At 41.4% G+C, this 25,327-nt stretch overlaps 1 protein-coding gene across 4 annotated transcripts in view; it reads left to right on the forward strand.

Moving 5' to 3' along the window:
• Nucleotides 1-24,428: 24,428 nt before the first annotated feature.
• rnf220a (ring finger protein 220a) overlaps nt 24,429-25,327 on the forward strand; it is a 186,748-nt gene continuing 185,849 nt past the window's right edge. Inside the window, exon 1 of one of the 4 annotated variants that reach the window (XM_081598661.1) lies at nt 24,429-24,951. The gene's annotated coding sequence lies outside the window, so the exon portion shown is untranslated. The remainder of the gene's footprint in view (nt 24,952-25,327) is intronic. The other 3 variants (XM_081598659.1, XM_081598664.1, XM_081598662.1) reach the window with 3 other exon arrangements.

Below are 25,327 nucleotides of genomic sequence, written 5' to 3' on the forward strand. Positions count from 1 at the left end.
ATATATATATATATATATATATATATATATATATATATATATATATATATATATATATATATATATAAATTCCCTTCTCACCCTCCGCGAGTGGTTTCTTACATCCTCTGAGCTCGGGTCCTCTACCAGAGGCCTGGGAGCTTGAGGGTTCTGCGCAGTATCTTGCATGTGCCTAGAACTGCACATTTCTGGACTGAGATGTCTGATGTTGTTCCTGGGATCCTGTTTTAGCCACTGCTCCAGTTTGTGGGTGACTGCCCCGAGGGCTCCGATGACCACAGGCACCACTGTGGTCTTCACCTTCCAGGTGTTTTCTAGTTCCTCCCTGAGGCCCTGGTATTTATTCAGTTTCTCGTGCTCCTTTTTCCTGATGTTGTAATCACTTGGTATTGCTACATCCACCACAACGGCTTTCCTCTGTTCTTTATCCACCACCACAATGTCCGGTTGGTTCGCTACTACCATCCTGTCTGTCTGGATCTGGAAGTCCCACAGGATCTTAGCTCGGTCGTTTTCCACCACCTTTGGGGGTGTTTCCCACTTCAATCTCGGGACTTCCAGTCCATATTCTGCACAGATGTTCCTGTACACTATGCCCGCCACTTGGTTATGTTGTTCCATGTACGCTTTCCCTGCCAGCATCTTGCACCCTGCTGTTATGTGCTGGACTGTCTCAGGGGCCTCCTTGAACAACCTACACCTTGGGTCTTGTCTGGTGTGGTAGATCTGAGCCTCTATTGCTCTGGTGTTTATATATATATATATATATATATATATATATATATATATATATATATATATATATATATATATGTTAATACCACACAAAATAAATCAAACAATTTCAAAGCTTCACTCCATAAACTCCATTTTGTGTTTTTCCACAAAAGAGGGCTGCTTTTAGGAATAAATGGCATTCATTGTTTAAAAAAAAAAAATAAAGTAAATAAATAATTGAAACTCAATAGTTATGATCAAGATTGGAAGTAAATGAATCATTTCAACTTTGAAAGTAAGTTATTGGTTGGACGTTGGCGTATGACTGAGTTTCTGTGTGCATGAGTGAGGTCTTCACTGAATAGAAGATCTCTGCTGGAGGCCGTGGCCAACCTGCTGCAGCCTCCACACCTGGCTGCCATTGCCTGTTTGTTTGCTGTGGCTTTTATGAAGCTGTTGGACAACCAGTTGGCACCCGGCTAACTATCCCCGGCAGAGTTCAGCCGACGGTTTTCATGCTAGCCCTCTGCTCCTCGGTTTTCTCGTTCTCTTGGCGCCTCTCGGTTTGGACTCTTTGTGGTTTCCGTGCTGCCCTGGATTCAGCCACCAATCGATGAGGTTTCCCAGCCTATTGCTTTGCCCAAAAGTTCATCAGCTGCTTCCTTCATTGCTCACTAGTGGACTCACTTTTGCACTTAAAATGTTGACTCCAATAAATTGTACCTCAAAAGTAAATCAGAACATGGCAGTGGATGCAGTATTGTCTGAACGAAGCCTTTATCAAACCCATGTCCAGTAGCAGTGAGGGTCTATTAAATTCTATTTAACCGACATCATCTTTTTTTTTTAGTTCTTAAAATTATTTGTACCTCAATCTTTTTTTGCCAATATGCTGTTGTTGTGCTTTCTCTTATGTCATGGACTAAATTGAACATAAATTGGTGCTTTAGTGTCTTAGGAGTGCAGTGCTCTGTGCTTGGTGGCTCGCTTCCTGGAAAAAAACAGAATTCGACTAAATAGTTTTTTGTTTTTCTGTTACTTCTGATGCCGTTTCTCCCAGATGAAAGCATTTTCTTCTCATTTTTGTTGGCTTCCTTTCTGCTCCTCCTGATAATTAATCTTCTCAAATGCTACTGAAACAACCAAATTACCTACAACAACCCACTGAGCGGCAACTCCAATGTAATGCCAGGCACATTTTGTCATCAGTTATTCTACTATACTAAAAAAAATAATTTATTTTTAAGGGTATGTTTTTTTGTTTTTTACACATCTTTACCAAGAGTACCAATAATGACAAAAATGTTGTCATTAATTTTGACTTTTGCAACATGAGTTTCAATCAGATTTTTTTAATGTATTGCTAGTAAAGATGCCACTGAGGCTACCACTCCAATTCCGTTAAGTTCTTGAGACCTAATGACTAATAAAAAAGTCTCATGTTTAATGTTGTAAACAGTTTTCCAAACTCTGAAATTGACACCGTCTCTGACCCTCCGACATCAAGACCAAAGCAAAATCACATACAAAGGCCACGAGTCCTTCAGAGGTCACTGCAGTCATCTGGTCTTCCTGTTTGTAAGATAAACGCAGAGCGTCTCGGTTTTTTTCACACTTTCTCTTCCTTATAAACACACACATGCACACGCACACACACACACGCACACGCACACACACACACACACACACACACACACACGCCCAAACACACGCATATATACGCATGCACAGCTGTGGCCCTCTCCCTGTGGTGGCTTATCTCAACGACATCAGTCAGACTCAAATGCTTCAGGCTGTCTTTGTGTAGGTGTGCCTTTTGGTGTGTGAGTGTTTGAGCCTTAAGGTCAAGAGTCAAAGGTCAGGACACCTGCGGGGCTCATTTAGACCCCATTTCCTTCTAAGATACACAGGTTATGTTGAGTTGTCCTTAAGCAAATGAAAAATGGGACATTATAAAGGGGTCATAAGGTTTAAAGAATTAGTAAGTCTAAGACAGAGGGGACCAGTTCAGCTTTTTCTTTTTTTTTGCTAATCTGAACTTGCATATGGTGATGAAGTTCATCAGACCAATTGTGTTTTAATTGAACATCGAAAATTTCAGGTTCAAATTCAGGAGGAATTAAATAGTTGCAGAACAGGTGAGCATTGGTTGCCGTAACCCTGACCCTACAAATGGAGCTTGGTTGGCCATAATCTTAAAACTAAATTCAGGATGTATTAAATGCTAAATCAGAGCTCGGCTCTTTCCTTGCGCTTTCCTCATCCATTCAGACTGACGCGTCCAATTTGTCCGTTTCTCCGGCACGCCGTCCTTCTTTACTTGTCACCCTCAGGTTAAGTCCTGTATACTCATTTGACCCGGCACTCTGCTGTTTAAAAATGCATGAACAATAAATAAGGATGCTCCTCTCTCTCTTTCTTTCTCTCTCTCTCTTTCTCTCTCTCTCTCTTTCCTGTCTCTCCATCCATCTCCTCATGTTTGTGCAGAGCTCATTTAGGCTCTTAAAGGAAATGGAAATCCGCACAGTGACCCTGCAGTCACCGAGGTGCCTAACTGATATCCTCTCTGTCAACATTTGCAATTCTTTGACTTGAGCGCAGGAACTCCATATCTCATGGGGGCGGACGTGTTTTAAAGGCTCTCGCCGACTCCAGCCTCATTGAAGTCGAGCATTAAAGAACTCTGATGTCCCGTTTATCGAGGAGTGTAACTCTGACGGAGCCTAAAGCAGCTGCATCTCAAGCTGCAGTGTCGCTGTAAGGTCAGCATGTATCAAAATGAAGGAAATAAATGCACTGCTGTAATTTCTGACGCAGACTGGAATACCGTAAGATTGCATTGCTGTCATAACTTATATTAACTGCAACATACAGGGTTTTTCTTTTCTTCTTTTTGTTATTTGCATTATGTTTACCCAAAAGCTTCGGGGTATTTTTCTGGGGTTTTGTGTGATAAACCAACCCATAGTAGGAAAAAAAAAAGTTTCATTTATATAGCACTTTTTTGGCAACATGGCAGTTCAACGTGCTTTGCATGAATTAGAAGAACAACAACACAAGCACAATGAATGAAAAACTACACTTTAAAATGTTCCAGTTGTTCTGGGTGTCAGTATTTTCTAAGTTTGTTTAGTAAAGTGTAAGGCTAAATGTTGGTTCCCCATGTTTGATTCTTGTTCTCCGGGTTGCTAAGTACTCCGCAATTTATAAACCAACAGCAGCTTCACTAGGTCTTGCTCCGATATTAAAATGATGAATCTAAATGTTGGGTCTTCAGTAGCTCCAGGGGGCGCCACCACACATCTCTCTAAAAAAAAATGGGTAGGCAATGAAGAGATGTGGTCAGCATTCTGTCAGAGCTACATTCTCTTTTCAATACAGTTCATGCATGGACACTGATTTGCATCTTTTCACTGCATTACCTAAATCCAAAGGTTACACATATTGAAAATAAATAATAATAAAGCGCCACAATATGGATAGATTTGTACGGACACCAAACTAATTGGCCAGTCTGAATTGTTTTCCTTATATTTGTGCCAGCAATGACTTTCCGTAGGACAAAATGAAGTATCTGGGTTTATATGAGTCCATCAAAATCTCAAGGTTCTCCATTGTTGTTGCAGACAACATCATCGGAGCAACGACAACAGCTCCTGCACGCCCCGCCCACATTCCCATCTTTCTGCCCCAAAATAGTGAGGACCAGACTGCAAGTTGGCGAGAACCAAACCAGACATTAACCGGCCACAGTGAGGCTTGACAATAGGGAAGCAGCTGTAAGATGCTCCACTCTTCCCTTCCTGCCGTCTCGAATCTTGATTTCCAAGTAAAATGCTAGACTTTATTTAATCTAAAAGGAGAACACTGGACCAGTGAGCGGTCTTCCAGACTGGGAGACCAGTCGGAGTCTCAGGAAGCATCCGCAGATACATTGAGGTAAATAGCTGATTAGCTAATTTCCAGAATTGAGCTTTTTCACAACATTTTAGTTTTTGAGACCCTATAGGTTTATTTCACTTTGTTTACGTCTTGGTAGTTAATTAGCAATTGTACTGGTGTGATTGCTAATTCCTTTAGTCACTAGATACAATATCATTCTCATAATTAATGTATCCCTCTCCTTTCTTTCCATGTATAGAAGAGATACAAACTGTTGGAATTAAGGAAATATTGACTTTAATTACTGAGGCTTTTACTAACACATTTTGGATCAAAAGTCTCTCAGTGGATCCAGAATTTCAGCAGCTTTTTACAAACCAACGTTATTCAGGAGTTTGTCAACATAAGTATCCTTTGAAAACAAAATGCATTTTGGGATTTTGTTGAGGAATTACACAACTGGACGTTAAGTGATTTTAAAGTCGCATTTACTTCAACAACTTCACGATTGCACTGTTTCAATGTGACATTCAGAAATACGATGGCATCATTAAACTGACGTCTGCACGTGTAACTTGGGTGCAACCGGAAGATGGAGAAGAAACAGACCAGCAAGGACAAATGCTTTAAAACTGCGGGAGACCCATCAATCTTTCCCTAGATCAATTTCCTAAGGGCCAAGGGATCAAGACGAAAGCCTGAATGGGGTTAATCTGTGGAAATCATTTTGTTATTAATAATAATTTCTCAAATATCTAACAGCCGGGAAAGACGTACTGTAACGCTAATCAAAGCTGATGCCTTTGCACATCAGAAAGTTCCCACCCCCCCATCTTGATCGCCGCAAGTGGCATGTGGATTCAGTTCCTTTGTATCCACTCCGACCATAAAATGAATGTATCAGTCCCGATGCAGTCCAATTACTCGTGGTGCATATCTTTGCTTGAACTCACTAGAAATTATAATCTCTTTTTAAAATGACCGTAATGGGAGTTTTTACTCGTAAATAGTTGCTTTCAGTTCCACTGGTCCTCAGTAAACAAGCCATTTTTTCCTACATTAATTGCTGTTTTGCTCATAAATAGTCACAATATTATGTTTTTAAACACATGCAAAGTGTGTATGCGTGTGTGTCAGCGTGCGCGTTCTCGGAGAGTTAACACGAGCATAATGAAGTAGCAAAAAGCCGCCTTCATCCTCAGACCCTGAAACAAGCAATTATGCCTAATTTGTCCTTTTTAAAAAGACACAGGGAAGCCATTTGTCCTAAAACACACACACACGCACACACCCACGCACACAACACACACATACTCACATATTAATACACCACCACAATGAGAGAATATTCATGTCTCTTCCTCCCCCTCCACAAACACTTAGGAGCTAATTATTGTTATTAGCATCATGCTTGAAATCTCTCCACAAGGGCATGTCAGCGTACTTCAACATCTGTACACTTCTTTTCTTTCATCAAAGAAACGGACGAGACGGGGAGGCGAGGGGGGCGAGCTGGATGAAGCGACAAATAAAAAGTCCTGAGATCACCTTGAAAAGGCCTAATCAAAGCGCTCCACACTTTTCAAATTCTTTTGTTTCACTCACAATGAGTCCGTTGCACGGCGGCCGTAATGGACTCTAAAACATCGGTACGGTCATACATGAATATTGATTTAGCCATAAGCATCACCATTTCCATCACAGGAACGTTGCTGTGATATCACTATTACCACAAGGCCATTATGGCTAAATGAGTTTCTTACTGTGACAATATGTTAAATTAGAGCGCCGCCTCTTACCGCCTACCTGTTTGAGATGAATGCGATAAACACCGGTACGGATCAATGGATTGCATGTTAACTTTAATGTAATGTTTGCCAATAAATTTATAGGACTAGGGATGGGACATTTTGCTCTTTTCAGAGCGTCTGTAGCCCCGTATCTTAGCTTAACTTGGGAAAATATGAATGTTTTTTGTACGTCAACACATCCATTTGCGTTGAGTGTATTTATGAGAAGCCGTATATTTGTCTAACTTTATGTGCGTATTCTTGATTTTGTGTAATGTTTGATCGAACGGAAGTGGAACCTAACTCAGCAGGTCTTCCTCATCGTGGCATACTGGTTGAGGGGAGGGACAGATTTCCCACCTGACTGTGGTGTCTGCCCCCCCTCTGTGTTTTCATGCAATGGTATGATCTCGTGTGATTGGCCACAAAAGTCCCTGGTGCCAATTAAAACACAGTTTTGCCATGTGCAGGGCAGAGGCACTGAGCGTGAGAGCTGAGCAACAAAATGAGTTGATGCTTTTGAGCAGGAAGTATTAAGCTTCGGAATGCCTTCTTATTGGCCACTTTTTTAGGTACAGGTGTTGTTAGCATAAATAGCGGTTAGCAGTACGGCAGGAATAATAGGAATTTTGACAGTTTTATATGGTAATGTTAACGTGCTGAAACTCAAACTGAGGATCAGAATAAGGGGAGAAAGAACTCTGATCTGTATGACTTTGAAACTTTCATGGTTTTTGGTTCAAGGCAGTAAACTGCTGATGATGCTAACACTTCCCACCACAGCCACTTCTTGAGTTTAAAGGGAATGATCCAAAAACAAAGAAAAATCTCCCATTGAGCAGCAGTTGTGAGACTGTCAGAGGTCAGAGAACAATGACCAGACTGGTTCAAAATGGTGGAAAGCATTGTACCTAAAAACCATTATACTTGAGGCTAGGCCTGTCGCGATAAACGATAAATAAATTAATCGCACGAAAAATTAAACCTATCGACCTCATTTTAATTATCGTCTTTATCGTCTCTTCCTGCCTTTTATTCTTTCTATTGATGACACTGAATGTGAAAAAAGGCTCAGCTCCTGTGCTCTCCACTGACCCTCCCTTCCTCATTTCCTTAGTCTAATGTCCAGCGCACTCTACACTGGTTGTCGGCCCATTTTCAAAACGTGAGAGCACATTAGCCGACAGAAATCCTAGGTATAACCAGTGGTGGAGAAAGTACTCAAAACATTTACTTAAGTAAAAGTACAAATACACAGTCAAAAATGTACTTAAGTAAAAGTCAAAGTACCACATTAACATTTTACTTAAGTAAAAGTAAAAAAGTCCTGGCTTTTAAAAATACTTAAGTATTAAAAGTAAAAGTACTCGCTGAATGCATTACCTAATCGCTAATATCATTAAGTGTGCCGATCGTATTTAATTTTAATACATCAGAAATGTGCCATTTTAATTAACACTACCACAGATTAAACATGTTTTTATTGTGTTTATTCTCTATAACAGTTTAGACTTAGATATGTGATTCTATGAATCATAATTTCAGGGATGGAAACATTTTGTCTCCTGTCCTAACATAGCATGAACTTCATTAGTCACATTTATTTAGAAAGAAATCCAACTGAAAGGGGATGTAAAGAAGGTGCGGGCGGGGTGGAGGACATGCAACCAAGGAGCCATGTAGCAGAGTTGTAGTCAAGACCACCGAACCCGAGACCAAGACCAGCGCCCCGCGCTAAATGACACAATAACATTAAGTTTACCTATCAAAATTGGTTTTCAGATTGATCTGAAAGATCCACATTCCCATAAAAACACCTAGATATTAAATACTTAGAGCTGAAATATATTTAACCAGTATCAATTAAAATTCACTTCATTCTGTTTTGCTTTCATCGCTGTGCTACAATCCGCAGAGGTCTCCTGCTATTCCTAGAAAAATAACGCCCTGGGCGGTTGCCCATATTGCATATGTCAGAAACCACAACTGAAACATCGCAATTAACAGTAAATAACGTTCAACTATGAACACTGTCCAACGGCGCAACAAGTAACTAAGCAGAAGGAGCACCGTGACTGTTTTCATCCTCCCTCCCACTGCATGTTTGCCACCATGACAGGAGACGAAATCAATCAATGAGCAATGAGCATGCTCTGTGTTCATACGTTCAACTTTTACTTATTCAGCGATTATATATATTGTATAGCTACCGCAGTGTACACAAGAACAAAGAACGGCTCTCAGTGAGGCTTCACTCCTTAGGACTTAGTAAAGATCCGTCCAGAAGAATCGGATCGTTCGTGAATGTCATACCACTATATTGCAGACTTTGGTCACAGCGTTGTCCCATATATGCGACACCTCAGTCAAAACCTCCACACAATAATTCAGCGCATGAGTGACAACTTTTTTTCATCAGATGCAACATGTGTCTCTGTACAGCTAACTTAGCTAGCATCACGTCCACATATCTTACCTTTCTTTAAGCTTTCCTTCCAAGTGACGCTAAAAGTTGGACGAAGTCCCCACCGTCTGTGAAAGCGAAGCGCTGCTGATTTTACATGTCGCCATATCAATTTATGCAGTGCTATTATATTATAGACAAACATCTCCTCCCGCTCAGAGGAAACCACTGCGCATGTCTGGAGCTCCGAGTGCGAGTAAAGGTGGAGGCGATGGGTGACAACAGACACTAAGTCACGTTATTGGTTGGATTTTACGGCGCCACCTTAAGACCCTGAACGTCACATTTTAACGGAAGAAAAGAGCAACGAGACTTGGATGTAACGAGTAACGCGACAGTTTTGTAGAAATGTAGTGAAGTAGAAAGTACAGATACTTACTGTAAAATGTAGTGGAGTAAAAGTAGAAAGTCCCCATTATTAAATCTACTTAAGTAAAGTACAGATACACGAAAACTGTACTTAAGTACATAACGAAGTACTTGTACTTCGTTACTTCCCACCACTGGGTATAACGGTTCGATCGGGTTCAGCCATGTGGTGTTCAGCCACATGGGCACAAAATAATGGCTTCAAGTCCAGTTAACTACTTTTAAAACCAGGCATTAATCAATGCTTTACTAGAATCTACCTGTGATGCATGTGGCTAGAGTCAGCGTAAAGTCCTGACTGAATGAAAATCATTATAACCTATTTATGTCACGTTAACGAAGAACAGCTGAAAACTTACCGGGTTTATCAACTGCAGTAGCAATTTGGCTCCAACTCCTCCCCTTGTCATTTCTATATTCTTTGCACGAAATGTTGAATAAACATTAATGTTGTTTCCACAAATCATCTCCAATGTCCCTTGGACTTCGGGTTGCGCCGTGTCAGCTGTTTGGGATTTGCCAAACAGCTAACCTCAGAAAGCACGGAGGAGAATCCGCGCTTTCTGATTGGCTACCTGTTACATTCAACGTTAACGATCCCAGTCCGGGAAAACCCCTGATTTAGATCGGAGCGGCCACGAAGATCTACGGTAACCCACCACACACTACAGGATGATCGGTTAAAAAATCACCAGCGACAATCTTAGAACGGCTAACGATCTAAGATTGTCACAAGGGGAAAATAGGGGCAAAAAAATCGTGTAGTATAAACTATTTTATTAGGTAGTCGGATGTGCCCATCTTCACTATTTAAATCGAGTGATTACTGAAGGGCAATATAGTATACAGACTTCATAATCTGCACTCTTTTGGTTGAATGCTGTATCTATTTCTACTTTGGCTTTATGTTGTTTAGTTTTTATTCAAGTACGTTTTTTGTTAATGGAGACTGAGAATCTAATTTATTTTTGTTTTTGGCTGTTTGGTTTATTTAGTTTATCAGTTCCAGTGTTCTTTTGAAAATAAAGTGTATCTATCTATGGCAGGAAATAGCATGCATTATTATGTAATTTCCATTAAATCAGTGTCAAAAACACTGAATTAATGGAAATGACATAATAACACTTGAAACAATATTATCGTTTATCCCAATAATATTTTTGACAATTAATCGTCCAGCAAAATTTATGGTGACAGGCCTACTTGAGGCATGGAAAATAAAATCTTTACGCAAGACGCCAAATATTGAAGCACGTAGACTCCGTATCACTGACAAAAGTTGAACATTTTTCAACTTTCTTGTGTCGTGTCACAAGCGTGTGTACATCTGTGTGTATGCTGCAGGTCCATCGGCTTTAGGAGGGCAAGCGATTGATGCTTCATCACACAAGTTCATTAGGAAATGAATGGAGAGGAAGTGACATCACTTCCGGTTCCCTTAGTCATGCTTCTAACTCAGTTACCTTCTTGTTACATTGTCCCTCTAAACGGGTGGTTGTGGTTGTTAAGTTATTGTTGCCACTGAGGTTGCTAAGCAGATGCTACTTGTTAAATGATAAACCATTACTCAACTCATCAGAAGTCGTATTTGTTTACATCCCTACTCACAACTTGAGTGCCTCTCTTTAACACTTTCGAATGGAAAGACTTTCATTCTTGTGCTTAACAGGCACTTTGTTTTAATGATAATGTTAAATATCAGATGTTATTTGCAGAAGGAAATTAAACAAATCACCTTTTTGTGAAGCCTTCTGTTGGCATTAGCTAATTTAACAGCACAGTTTCCGACTGGAGAGCAATTATTAAAGCACTACTGTCAATTAGAGTCGATGTTTTTCACAGAAGAGAGAACGCACTATAATGTTGAAAAGTTACTTTGTGAAACTGGGGGCTTGAGGCAAGACGGGATGAGCTTTCAGATCAAAGTATCAGCACGAAGATCATGACAAACAGGGAGTCCACCAAAAAAGCAGGATGATGGCGGGTTGCTCATTCTCTGGTCCTAGATACCAAGGTGAAACGTAGGCTATGAGCGCTCGAGGCTCAAGCGGGGCGTCAAGGTGGCAAGGCCACATCTGCAAGCAGAGAGATCATCATGAAATGCAAGGGGATGTATAGGCCCCACGTTTATGGCCCAAGTATGTTTTGTGGGCTTCCCGTTTCTTTTTTTTCTTCTTTTTATTTTTTTGTGAACCAGCATGAATTAAAGGCATGTGTCACCTCCGTAGCATAAGGACCGTTTAGGGCCACGGTGGCCTTTTCGGTTTCTGCGGGCCGAGGTCCCGATGCAAAAGGCACAGATCGGGTCAAAGGAGGCCCACGAACGGGTTTCTGTTTTTCAGGTTCGGTGTGAAAGGTGGGGCGTGTTCGGACCTCAAATCATATGGATCTTTGTGGTCCGCCTGTTTCTGTGGGACCAGGTACTGGTGTCAAATGAGGGGCACTTTTGGACTCCAGCACTTGTGGGGGGAGAGCCTGTTTCAAAATACAATAACGGGCCATTCTTGGGCCTGACAGGGCTAAAGCTCAAAGTCAGCCATTCAGGTTCCTCTTTGTGCCCATATGTTACGGCCACCACATGTCATACATTTATGATAGTTGTGGGGCTCACAGTGGGCCCCACAAGCACATTTACTGGGCCACATTTACTACCAACGGTAATCCTTAATTGGACATAGTGCTGGCATGTTTGTTGGGTTCTGTTTATACATTTGGTTATCAAAGGTAAACTTGAAATTTAGTTGACATGTTTCTTGTTTGGACCAGGAAATTAACCAAAAGATTTTTAGAAAAGTGTTTCCCGTGTCCGTATTTTCTGCTTTAGGGTCACACTCCCAGCTTGAGCCTATAGTAGCTGTTAACAAGCAAAAGGTGAATGACATGCTCCGTCAGAAAGGCCACAGCGGAACCTTTAAAAACAACTTGCACGTAAAAATCTTCTGTTAAGCAATTACAAAAAGATCTCTGTATTTCTTTCTGTTTTTTTCATAACGACATGGTCTAAGAGGTGATTCAACATGTTATATTTTACACCTAAACACAGTGTGCACATCTAATCAATTGAGCCGTTGACTTTTTAATGGCCGCAGTAGAGTGTGCTGCCGAATGAATAAACACACATGCACACGCAGACACACACACACACACACACACACACACACACCAAATTAACTGTCTTGCTCTCAACTCTAATGCATCTGTCATTTCAGGGGTAAAACCCCTTTGATCTCTCTCTCCTTCCCCGTCTGACAGCCGGCTCGCTGCTCACTGGTCCTAAATGAATTGATATTTCTTCTGGCCACTTGAATTTGTCACTTGACTTCTTTTCTCGGTGTAATCTTCACTCCTCGGTAGCAGCAGTTGCCAGCCTGTGTGTGTGTGTGTGTGTGTGTGCGCGCGAGCTTCGAAACCTGGCTGACAGGGTTTCTGTGTTTTGGATGAAAACACATGGCTAATAGAGTCGCTGACTGTCAGGCTGGCTAGTCAGAGAAAATGCCTCCAGAAGGCCTTCATGATGATGAACCTGTCACAGGTGATCTCATTTTTCCTTCAAAAAAAAACAAAGAAAAAAACAACAACAATGAAATTTAATCGCTTGCAGAGGCATGACTAACACAGTGTAGGAAGCAGTGAAGAGTAGGACTGTGTGAAAGTATATATGTTGCTTTCTGACACCTGGACTTTGTCGCGGCACAAAATACTTCTCAACATCTCCAGGTTGAGATATTTGATCTTTAAAGCTGTTGATTCAACAAGCGTCCGAACAAAAGAGCAGCTGTTGAAAAAGGGAAAAACGGTTATTGAAGTAAAACAGTTGAAATGATTCAATCTGCTGGTTTTCCTTAGAAAACTTTCTAAACTAACTTGAAAAAGCAAACTGAACTTAATGCGCCGTTTGATAACAATGATCAGTTGGAATGTATATGATTAAATTAAAATGTCATTTTGTCGTAAATCGCCTCAGGATGACCTTACGAATTGGCGCTATATAAATGAACTGGATTGACACAGCCTGATTCTGTCATCCCCATATTTCTCAGTTTAGATATTATTCTTAGGCTTTCTAGTTCTCACTTTGTCAAACTGTAACAACGGTCAACTATGCCAATAGTTTTAACTTTTTTTTTATATATCAATATTCTTTAAGGCGTTGTTCAATAATTTCAGTGGATTTCAGTTCATCTCGCTCTCAATGTATTCACTGCAAAAAAAGGATTTCAAGCCAGCTTTTTTTTTTAAGTTTCTTTTGAATTTCTTCTTTAACAGATGATAGTTGTTGTTTTATTAGATTTTAACATCTACTGAAAGAAAAAATGCTTTAAATCTCACCTTTAACTTCCTGAATATTTTAGTATCAGCACACCGCTGATGGACATCAGCAGTTTGCCTTCTGTCATAACACTGTGTTATTCCTCCTTACCTTTCCATCCAGCTGTCATTCAGTTCTCTATCATGTACCGTATTTTCTGTCAGTGTGTGTTTTAACAAAGGAAGCGGAGTATCTGGAGGTGAGCTGGGTGATGGACATGTTTTTACACCCTTTAAAACACACAGAGGTATTGCCTTAAAAAAAAAAGAAGAAGAAAAAAAAAGCATTTTCCTCTAATTTGTTGTGTTTAAGTTTGATTCATGAAGCTCCTGCTGTATTTGCTTAAAGTTCATAGCTAAGTGAATTAAATATAGATCTGCAAAAGATGAGCTTCATTGTTTTATTTGAAATCAGTGAATGAGAATCTTGGCTTTGACTTATTAAATCTGTCATAGAGTTTTTAAAAAAAAAAAAAAGATTCTATGCAATGACAAGAGCCCTTCTTTAAACCTTGCCTTTTTTTTAGCTTTTTCCAGCACAATGATCCGGTCGTCTGGCCATCACCATTTTCCATGTCTGTATCTGGCAGGATCTCAGTTAGTTTCGCTGCTCTGTACTCTCTCCCAGCTGTTCTGCATCCCTCTGATTAGACTCGTTTGATTTTTAACATCATATTTGGCAGTTATTCTTGTTTCTCCTTGTTCTATGCTGGTTTCTTTGGTTGCGTTCTCTCTGGTTCGGTGTTCCCAAAATGGTGCATATTGTGAAGTGGAAGGAACATGATGCAATGGGTTTAACTAACTTTTAACAAACAAAAAAACAAAGGGTGGCTTGATGTTTTTGTTTTTTTTCCCCCCAGGTATGTTATTGAAAAAAAAAAGTCAATGTCACCAAATCGGAGGCAAAGTTCAATTTGAAAAGCTCTTGTTTTTTTAGGTACAACTTAAACAATTCAACCCCCAACAATGGCCTAGTACAAACCCACAAAGCAGTGATGCATAAAGAGCGAATCACCACACTCTTTTCCAGCTTCCAAAAAAAAAATAAAACAGCTACTGAAGGATACTTTGCAGACTACTAGTCCTCAGCAGATTCTACGTCTAAAAATAAATGTCCCAGAAGCTCGATTAATTCATTTTGATGAAAAAGAATAACAACAAGAAGAACTCTGAGACTTTGTCTCGTGTGTTTTTTCCACTACAGGTTTTGCTCAAAGCGTTATAAAATGTCTGAGCCTCCGTCCAATCACTCCACATCTCTATCAAAACGGCAGTTGGGGGAATATGGCACAATAATATTCGGCATAAAATCAATGGCTTGTTTAATTTAAAGAGGAAGCAAATGGGGAGGCAGGGTAATTGCAGAGAGAGGCCCACAAATCAACCGTCCTTGTTATCCCATTTGATGCACCATTAAACATCTGCAGGAATAAACATTATTTTTAGCTCAGCTACCAGCCTCTGCCAACTATTGAGCAAGGGGAGCAGATGGGGGGAAGCAGAGAAACAATAATAATAACAAAAAGATGGCCTTTAATGCCAGAAGTCTGGGTTTTGTTTTGTTTTTTTTCTATTTGCTGGGTTTTAGCTTGTCGTCGTAGTTCTTCCCACATATCTGAAAGAAATGGGAGTGGATCCCAAATGAGAGGATGTTTATTTAATTGGTGGCATTCTCAAATTTCACAGCAACTAGAAAAACCAAGACGGAAAATGAAGCAGCATACCTTATTCATTATGAAAAATACTGAGTCGAGCCAGGCGGTGATTTTGGGAAGTGAAGGTTCTTTGGTGCTGTTGCTTGAGGGGTTGCGGCTCACAGGACATGGCAGAACCATGTTCCTGTCAAATCTAGGAAACATCTTGAAAATATGCTGCTATTTGAACATAACCGCTACACACACGCAAATAATTTTTGCTGACAAACCAAAGCCACCAGCAGTTTACAGTGTTCAGCCATTTTACAGATTTTGTTCAATCTTTGCCGCAGAAACTGAGGCCAACGCGGTGCGTACTGCTAAGGTGTACCTAATAAAATGGACAGTGAGTTCATGCTCGAGAGCCATCAGCTTTCCTCATATGTGTACAGACAACACACCTTTTCTATGATGCCCTTGAAAGCGCCCCTCTGGGAGTTGTCAGAAATTAACTTTATCTGCTCTTTAATTACGGTACATGCTCTCTGAGGCTTCCCTCACACATCCCCAAACCCCGACCTCCGCCTCCCCACCCCGCCCCTCACGCTGTCATTTTCAAAGCTATTTTAAGACAATGTGTGATTATCTGTGACATTGCTTGACATGTGCCTCAAGGCTCGCTCTCTCTCTCCCTCTCCCTCTCTCTTTCTCTCTCTCTCTTTGCTCTCTCTCTCGGTTCCTCTTGCTCGCTCTGCCTTTCTGTGTCTTGCTAATCAAAAAGGCAAGCCACGCAGACTGCTCAGAGCAAATAACAATCCAGCTCCCGTATATGTTTGAAGTTGACAGAGCGACCGGAGCGCGGTGAGGGAGAAAACACACTCTGATCGTCCTCAACCCCCCCCCCACCCCCAACCCCTTTCCTCCTTCTTGAAACAAACACGATATTTCAGCCCCAACATTTCTGGCACCGGAATTTTGTTTATTTTATTATTTCTTCTTCTTCTTTTATATCTTCTGATTCCCTCCACGGGTTGAAGTCTTTAATGAACAGTTTTTACTCATTTTTTCCCCCCAAAATATTTGAATTTCAGAGATGCATTTTTTCTCTAGTAAGCTCTAATAGGTGTGTCGTTTTCATGAGGTGAATATCTTAATGACGTTTCTCCTCCCATCACATTTTTAATTACCGCTACACCAAATATATGGTTTTTTTTTTTCAAATCCCCTTCATTTCCCCCCCTCTCGCCTCCTCTTCTATTATTATTCCATTATATTAATATCATTAAGTTTAATTCACACTGCGATGCCTGATACCTGTGTCATCCCGTCGGGACAAGTGATGAATGTGTGAAGTACCTGCTGAAGAGGAAAGACTGCATGTGCTGTGCAGATTTGTCACGATCGTAAAATTTTAATTGATGATTAATTAATCTTATAATGACTGAATATTAATTTAATCAGCTCCTATAAATATTATATCACTTTTATGGGAGGGGCATGCTAATAATTGAATCATTTGCATAACTGCTGTAAAGAATAACAGCGATTCATCGCCACTTACTGTATAATGAAGTCATTAATACAGAAATGTAGTTTAGAAAGTGACTTCCTAGTTCATGTCGAGTCGAGATTTGAAACAAAAAGTGGAGGGTTGGGGGACTTTATGATGAGATGGTGTCATTGAACAGGCGAACTTTAATGGCTCTGTAAATTCTGCTGTAATGTTGAAGCAACATGGCAACCAGGATACGTGACAAGTGGAAGTAGGAATGAATGAAATGGTGACACTTGGTTATAAAGTGACATGGAGCCAAAATGAGAATATTGTTTTATTAATAAGACAACAAAGCAGTTTCCATGTAAGGATACAAATGTTGTTGCAGTGGCTTTTTGAGACGACTGCACTGGATTTTTTTTTTTTCATTTGTTAACCTCTATAAATCAATTGACAAATTCTAGTTTTTTTGTTGTTGTTGTTTTTTTGACAATGACCTGCTCAGGAAGTACCCAAACATCACACGACAAGAAATGTTTGTTTTTTTTAGTATCGGAGTATAGGTGGCTGAAAATAAAAGCACCCCACACTATTAAGATTTATTTTTGTAAAATGCTTCCACTTCACAGCTGTCCACACCGTGGTATCATTCTGTCTACACCTACTGGATCGTGCTTCAGTACAGTGGCTGGCAACAGGCTGTAGTTAGACAGACTGGTCACTGTCGAGTTAGTAATTTGTGGATGTAAAAACTCTACATCCAGAAAATCATGTCGTAGGACACGCTTCAGTATATTTCATTAAGCTAGTTAGAATTAGAAGTGTAGTAATCTTCCAACTTTTTCATAGACTTAAACAGCTTTTATACACACATAGATATATATAAAGTTTACATTCTTTTTGATTTGTTTGCTGCTTTTACTTCCTGACGGACATAAAAGTATGACCAACAGGAAGTTGGTTGGAGTTCAGTTGATTGTCTCTTCTGTCTTTAAAATCGACTGTTCTGGACGATTCTCGATGAAGCACTGGTGTCATTAGAGCGTCGGCTTCCTCCTGCCTCCACTTATCATACAATTAAATGTTTTACATCTCAAGCAGAGAAAGCGTTTTCACGTGTGCTTTAGCTGGACCCGTAAAAACACCGACGGGAACAAAAAAAAAAATCAACCTCTGTAGCGTAGAGAGAGAGAGAGAGAGAGAGGCCTCAGACGGCAAGCAGTGAAACATTGATGAAATTACCCATCCGCCTTCCCTTTAAAATGTTGGCCATGTATCATAGCCAGAGCAAATACCACATAATTACATAATTAATCAGATCATGTATGTTTCCCTTCCTTCATTTTTGCTCCTTTGTGCACGAGTCAAACGCATGTAATCACTTGTTCTGTAATGTAATCTGATCAGGGCCATGTAATTCTTCATTTCACAACAGCTCCCTGGAGCAAGGGATCTGAGAGCGAGATGAATGCGGCCCGGCCTCCGTTCCCCCGTCCTCTCTCTTCCTCCCAGCTCTGCTTTGCTTAAGCGGGGCTTCCTCTGAGCGGTGGAGCGCCTGGCCATGGAGCCTGTGTGTCAACCGAATCTCTCGCCCTCACTTGTCTCTTCACATATCTGTCCATCCGTCTCTCTCATATTGCTCTGCTTCTCTCTCTCTTCTGCTCCTCATCTTCACCCTCCTTATCTCTTCCAATCTGTTATGCTTCCTTATCTCTATTCTCTTCATCCCCGTTTTCTCCTCTTCTTCGTTTTCCTTTCCGATCCCCCCCCCGCCTCCTCCTCCTCTTCCTCATCCTCTTCTCCCCTCCTCTCCCTCCAGTGGCGACACCAACCATCAGGTTCCATCTATCTGTGTGTACGTCAGCAATTAGAGCATCGTGGCAGCCAAATGCCAGCCATGTCCCCAAGCTACACACACACACACACACACACACACACACAACACACACACACACACACACACAGACTCAGAGAGAGAGAGAGACAGAGACTCAAAGGCAATGCCCTGACAAAACAGCATGAGAACAAATCACACTATAATTTATAATCTCGCCGTGCTAAAATCTCATTATATTACAGACATGCGGATTCGGTGGCATGCACGGCTGGGGAGCCGGCACTATAAATTCCCACCAATCATAAATTATGAAAGAAAAGATAGAAATGACCGGTGTCTGTCTGGATTAGCTGTAAATCGCCCTCGGACATGGTTTGTTTAAGGAATCGGGTCCCGCGCGACATCAGCAGCCTCAAAGGGGCGTCGTTTGAGTCAGTGTTTCTTTCTGTTTAAAAAAAAAAACCAGAAAGCTTTTTTAGATAACACAAAAAAACTAAAAAAATTATTTACGTCTTATCAGGACCATTTTTTTTTTGTTTTACTTGTCTGGAAAATGACAAAACAGTTTATTGGGGTCCCTCACTCCTCACCATGAAGGACACAAATTACACTTTGCTCTTGATCCCATTGAATATTTTACATAAAATGACTCAAATTTAGTTGATAGAACGGTTGGTTCTCTGAATTTAATAATCCATAGCAGAACCTTTGGCAGCAGACGGTGGCAACTCCGGATAAGGACCAATGAGACGACGGCTATCGCCAACAGGTAGTTTGTCCCAAGTAAAGCACTCATACTCTCAGGTTTTTATGGTTTGGCGTCTCCAAAAAAAACCTTTTGCATAGTTGTTCAATGGACTTAAGACAGTGAATCAATGTTTTTTGCAAGCAGACAAGACTCTGTTTTGCATCAGGTTTGACGTTCTTCACCTGCAGAGTACTTTATTTAGCCATTATTTATTTATTGGAAGATGTGCAGAGATGTCCAGAATTGTACTGATCAACCTGTAGAACTGCACAAAACAAGGACAGGATTGCGATATGGAATTGGCCAGCAAGATATAGGGAAGGTAACAGGTGGATCTGACAATGACTAAAAACAAACCAGATGTATTGATACAGAGGAGAGTGATTATTGGCATGGGAAACAGGTGAGTCTTCATAAGCTAACAGGTTGTTGCTGTAGTGAGGGAATCTAGTGGCTGAGAAGTGAGGAGAGGGAAATTACCACAAAATTAAAATACTTTCATCTGAGCAAAAATAATCTACTTAATGTTTAACTCGGACTTGTTAGATGGAAACGAAGCGTCTAAACGCACGAATGTCCTAAAATTCAGAACGAACACAACACAGTAAAGAACTGACAAGAAACAAAACTCGTAGCATAAGTTCTTCTTTTGATCGAAGCGTGTGAGCAACCATAACCTGTGACTGAAGCTGACGTATCTGGCACTATAAGCAACGATTTTTGGTAGTTTTTATGCCAAATGCAGCAGAACAGCCTTCAGACAAAACCTAGTCCTTTCAGTGTATCAATGCTGATCCTTAACAGTAGCATCAGACGAGTCGGCATGCCGAGGTCCAGTCAGCTAACAATAATCACTCCCACAGAGCATAGAAAGAAAATGACCAGGTTTGACAAATCATGCAATTTGTTTTAGACATTTTGTGAATGTGTGGATGCAACAGGTACCGTCCTAAACTATACAAATCAAGCTAAAGGTAGTTGAAGGCTTTCTGCAGTTTTGTGCCAAGAAACCTTAGGACATGCCAGCTATGTGGATCCCACTGTGACACGTACCTACCATGGAAATCATATTCCCTGACGGTTCCGGCCATTTTGAGCAAGAGGACACACCTTCGCACATAGTGAAAATGGTTCAGCAAAGGTTTGACGAGCGCAAGAGAGAGTTTAAAGTACTGAATGGCTGCAGAGCTCTCACAATCTCAATCCTGTTGAGGCATTGAACAAATAAGTCTGACTCGCACAAATCCCACTTTGTAACTTACAGGACTTATGTGATCTGCAACTTCAAAAAGGCCCAGTGGAGGGCAGTCAAATGGAGGCCGATACTAATGATTAGTGTATGATATTGTTCCTTTCAGTTGTGCTTTCTCCAGCCTCATGTTCAGGCCAATGCATGCAATGATGCCAATCTTGAACAGGCTCAACGGCCAATGGAAAGCTTGAAGGCACCTGTGATTAAATAAAGGTAAACTCCATGTTTTCAACATAACAATGTGAAATTGTTGGGATTTAGAGAAGGAGATTTGTCAGCTTTGCTTGCAGCACAAGCTAATCTTGTCATTTTAGCAACAGCAGATAATCTCCTAACATCATGCAGGTATGCATGAGTAAAATCACTTTTCAAGAGAAAAGTGCTTTATTGAAACCAACTTTACCAACAATTCTTTCCACATCCTTTTTTGGTGGTGGTGTTGTTGTTGTTTGGACCATTTTATCACAACCTCTCCAGCAGTTTTCATTCAAGTCCTCTTATTTTTGAGTTTTTTTGTGTTTTTTCCAAAGTGGGATTCAATTTACAGACAAACCTGGTCGAGGCAGAGGTGAGAGCTTGCCGACAAAGGCCATTCCTGACCCTCGACTGTCAGCTTGGCTTTTCATTAGCTCTCCGTCGTTTCGTGTTAGATGTCAGGGATTTCAAAACGCCGGGACGTGACTCAGCTCAGATGGACGCCGAGAAATATCCGAACTGGACAAGCCCTCCCACTCACAACCCCGCGTGTTAACCCGACTCTTTTAACAGACACTTACATCATGTCACAGGACCGTGGGGATTATATGGGTGGGCACTTTAATACGGTAAAATATATTTTAGGTTAACAGAGAAGGGGTGGGGGGGAAAGAAGCAGTGCGGAGACTTCTGGAGTGAAACAGGTGCAATCAAAGTGCTTCCTTGTCAATACACACAGAGGCACCATTTAAAAACATCAGGGGGCTGGACTAAGAGGGTGGCATTAGACTTTGAATGGAGAAGGATCTAATACATGGATGGTCCTCTTCCTCAGGCAGCCCATTGACTCCAAACTGAGCCTATTAGCAAGACAACACACCACTAATGGCAGTGCTACTGCTGCCACTGCCCCTCCATGCGCAAGGAGACCACCCAGCACACACACAAACACACGCACGCACGCACACACACGCACACACACAAACCAAACGCACTCGCGTTCCCTTTTCGCTTTTCCCACGCCATTGTTACATATCATAGTCGGGGAAACCGGATCAAAGAGTTACTTCCATTCGAAAACACAACAGTCTGTTAGAGCCAAACGTGACTCTATGTGCAATGAGCTGGTGGTGGAGGATGAAGAGTCTCAATGTGTTCGTGATGCACTTTTAGACGGTGGGGAGGAGCTGGAAGAGGAAGGCTCATTTTGTTGGTAAAGGGGTTTGAAGGGACGCCTCCAGAACCTTTGAGGGTTTTCAGAAAAGGAGCTCAGCCGTCATATCTGCACATTATTATTATTATTTTAATATCAACTTTTCGTGTAAATCCTGATTACCCTCTGAGCAATCGACCTGATTCCAACACTAAGGCCAAGCACAGGACTCTTAGTCATGAGGCAGTGTTGTTGTCAGTATACGGCATTTGTTGCAAGAGGTGCTATAAAGTTTGTAATTCATACAAAAAATGACAGGAAACATAAAATTGAAGCTACACATTAAACTCCAAAGCAAATTCATTTCTTTTTTTTAAGTTGTGGTATTACTATACAGTGATATAAATGTGCAGAAAAATATTTACGTTCAAAGCTTAAATGGATAGTTGTAAATGTGATATCTGTACTGGTGAATGGAAATAGCTCACATTTGAATGTTTAACATTTGAGTTGCACACTAGCAGTGTAGAAAAGTTCAGTTTGTGTCACTGACTTTGAGATATGCTCCTTTTTTTAATGTCTAAAAATGCAGACAGAAGTGTCCACTTTTGAGCCAAACTTACAGCAATTCGAGCCAAGTTGGACGTTAAGAAATTGTTCTCACTGTCGAAATTAGATTCTTTCCCTTCATCTTTGTTGGAAGTCGTTCTGGCCCTGTACATCCATCTGCTGATGATGTTGCTCCTGAATGCTTTTCCATTTCATGGCCAAGGTCTGGCCTGAAGAGCTTAACATGTTAAGTTCTGTCTGACGTTATGCACAAGAAGAAGGTCTGTTTTCCAAGTAAGCAGTTGTCAGTATCTTTAGAAATAACCGTCCGATGCAAATATCAAGACAGTTTAAAGATTCATAAAATAACAGTCGCGTAAATGTGCTGACATTTTTTATTTTTTAAACTGGAGCTGTTTTATCTCAGCAGAAGTCCACTCTTGGTTTTGGGGGGCCTTTTACACTGGCTGTTTGTTTTTACACTGAAGGACAAACTTGTCTGGATCGATATAAAATTAAGATGCCAGATGACTTATACGCTGTAGACAAAATCTTACCTGCTTCTCACCTTTTAAAAAGGCATTACCTTTTAGAAAAAATCCTAAACAATCCCTTTTAGATATTGATTTTTGAGCGCAAAAGGCATTGAAGTTCTGGAACACAGTCTTCATTTATGCAGTCGAAGGCCATTACACTCAGCAGTTCAGAGAGGAAGAGAAGCTCCAGGATCAAGGTGGATGCATGTTCACTTCCACATGTGGCCAGCAGGGGGACGCAGCACAGAAGGGACAGGAGAGCTGCTGTCGTCTAAGGCTCGAGTTTTTCCTTAGCAGATCAATTTAAAAGCTTTTTTTTTTTTGTGGCTTTTTTTCAAGTCAGATAAACTTTTAAACCCTACACACGTTCTTCTTTATTAGTGTTCAGCGCCTTTGGTCAAAATGGTTTGATGTAGGAAGCTGGTAACCGGGAGATGTACTTCTAATTTAATTCACATAAAGAGAGAAAAAAAGACTAATCAGGACAGACAAATTAAGTGTTGGATGATGATGATTATTATTATTATTATTATTATTATTATGAAACAATTTGGTTAAAGCCTCATTTTGGTTTGTCTTTTTTTAATTTTTCCTTTTTTTTTGTGCATCCAAACTTCTTTATTGTTGCATCCAAATTAGAATTTGAGTATCTGGAAATGATACAAAACTACACATTCTGACAAGTGTGTTTTATCACCGTGAGTCTCTCTCGCATCCCTCAGCCACCCAGCACGGCTTTAGTGAACTCTCTCCCTCTGTCTCACTAACTTCAGTCTCTCTAGTACGCACTTTCTAAGAGTGTCTGCTAGTCCACTTCTTTTTGTTAAGAGCTGGACTTCATTGGCTTTATGGCAAATAGCCGTCTCTCTCTAGCGAGTGAAAGAGAAAAACGGAGTGGGGGGGGGGGGTGGAGGGGAGAGAAAGAGAGAGGAGGTTGTGGGAAGGGGGGGGGGGATAATTCATTCACTTTGCGCACAAAGCGCAGTGGAAATCACCCAGGGGAACGAAACGCCAGACAGCGGGGGGGGGTGTGGCGCAACCCAGTTACAGTCCACACAAGACTCAAAATGTTTTTTATTTTTATTGTTCTTTGATTCAAATTTTATTCTCATGTTTACTCTATTAAATATATGAGTGCTTCAATCCGTAAAGTTTGCTCTTGCTCGGTTTAGGGCGCTGTTGCGTTATGGACAACAGTTGAGATGAGGAGGAAAAAAAGAAAGAATCGGGTGATTCTTGGATAAAAAATGTGAGGTTTTCCTTCTCTATGCCTCCGTACGGCACTGAGCAACCCGAGCGCTGCGCGGCAGCACTGCACCTCGGTGCGCCCTGGACCCCCGGTCGCCCTCCTCCCCTCCCCTCCCCTTCCCTCTCCCTCCACGTCCCCCCTCATCCACCCCCACGCTCTCTGCTCAGCTCCAGCCTTACACACGTCGCTGTTGAGCACAGTGACTCCCCTCCTCCTCCTCTTCCTCCTCCTCCTCCTCCGCAGCAGCAGCACCGCCACCCTCCCCTCACACCACTGCCTGCCACCGTTTCTGCGATCCAGCGCTCTCTCTCGCCGGCTCCGCCGCTCCTTTCCTCACTGGTCGTCCCTCTCTGTGGGCGATCGTGCCATTGATACCCACTTTACAGCGTGTCTGGTGGAAAGTCAGACTCTCTCTCTCTTTCTAAGTCCCTTACTCTCCCATCGTCCTACTCTCCGGTTGCGCTGTGACAAACTAACAAACAAGAGGAGGTGTTAACTACTTCTTTTTTCTTTTTCTTTTTTTTTCTTTTTTCTGGCTCTTTCCCCTCCACCCCACCTCTCCAAAACACGCGTCTCCACGTTACCTCTCGGTTGCGGCTGCGTATTCGTCCAGAAAGGGCCGGTGCCGCACCGATGATACTCCCAACTCCGCAGAAAAGTTTTCGGTTTGTTTAGAGGATAATAAAAAAAACAGAAAGAAAGAAGGGGGGAAGAAGAAAACGCCGGAAACCAAGCAGCCGTCTTCAGTAGAAGCGGATTCTCGCCACGGAGAGGTGAGTAACTCCTGTCTGTTTGTTGTTGTTGTTTAGTTTCGAAGCGCAAAACACGTTCCGCTTTCACTCCTTTCCGTCGCGCTCGCCGCGTCTTTCTGATTTCCTTGGAAGCGTTTCGAACTTTCTCTGCGACTGTTGCGCAAAAGAATAAAAAGTATGGCAAAGAAAAAAAAAATATATATATATATCACGGCACCAGTTTTGGACACTAACGCGCGTGCGTTTAAAATCTGTTTATGCCTTCTTCATTTGCGTGCGCGTGCAGGCGCGTGCGTGCAGTGTACGCCGCGGGGTTCCCTTAAACAAGAAAAGTGGCATCTTGATTTGTTGCGGTGCGTGCGTCGATGCCATTACGCACACGTTGCTGTCACTAAAG

This window comes from Poecilia reticulata, chromosome 17, assembly GCF_904066995.2.
Source record: "Poecilia reticulata chromosome 17, P_reticulata-male-v2, whole genome shotgun sequence".
In the NCBI taxonomy this organism is placed as follows: domain Eukaryota; kingdom Metazoa; phylum Chordata; class Actinopteri; order Cyprinodontiformes; family Poeciliidae; genus Poecilia; species Poecilia reticulata.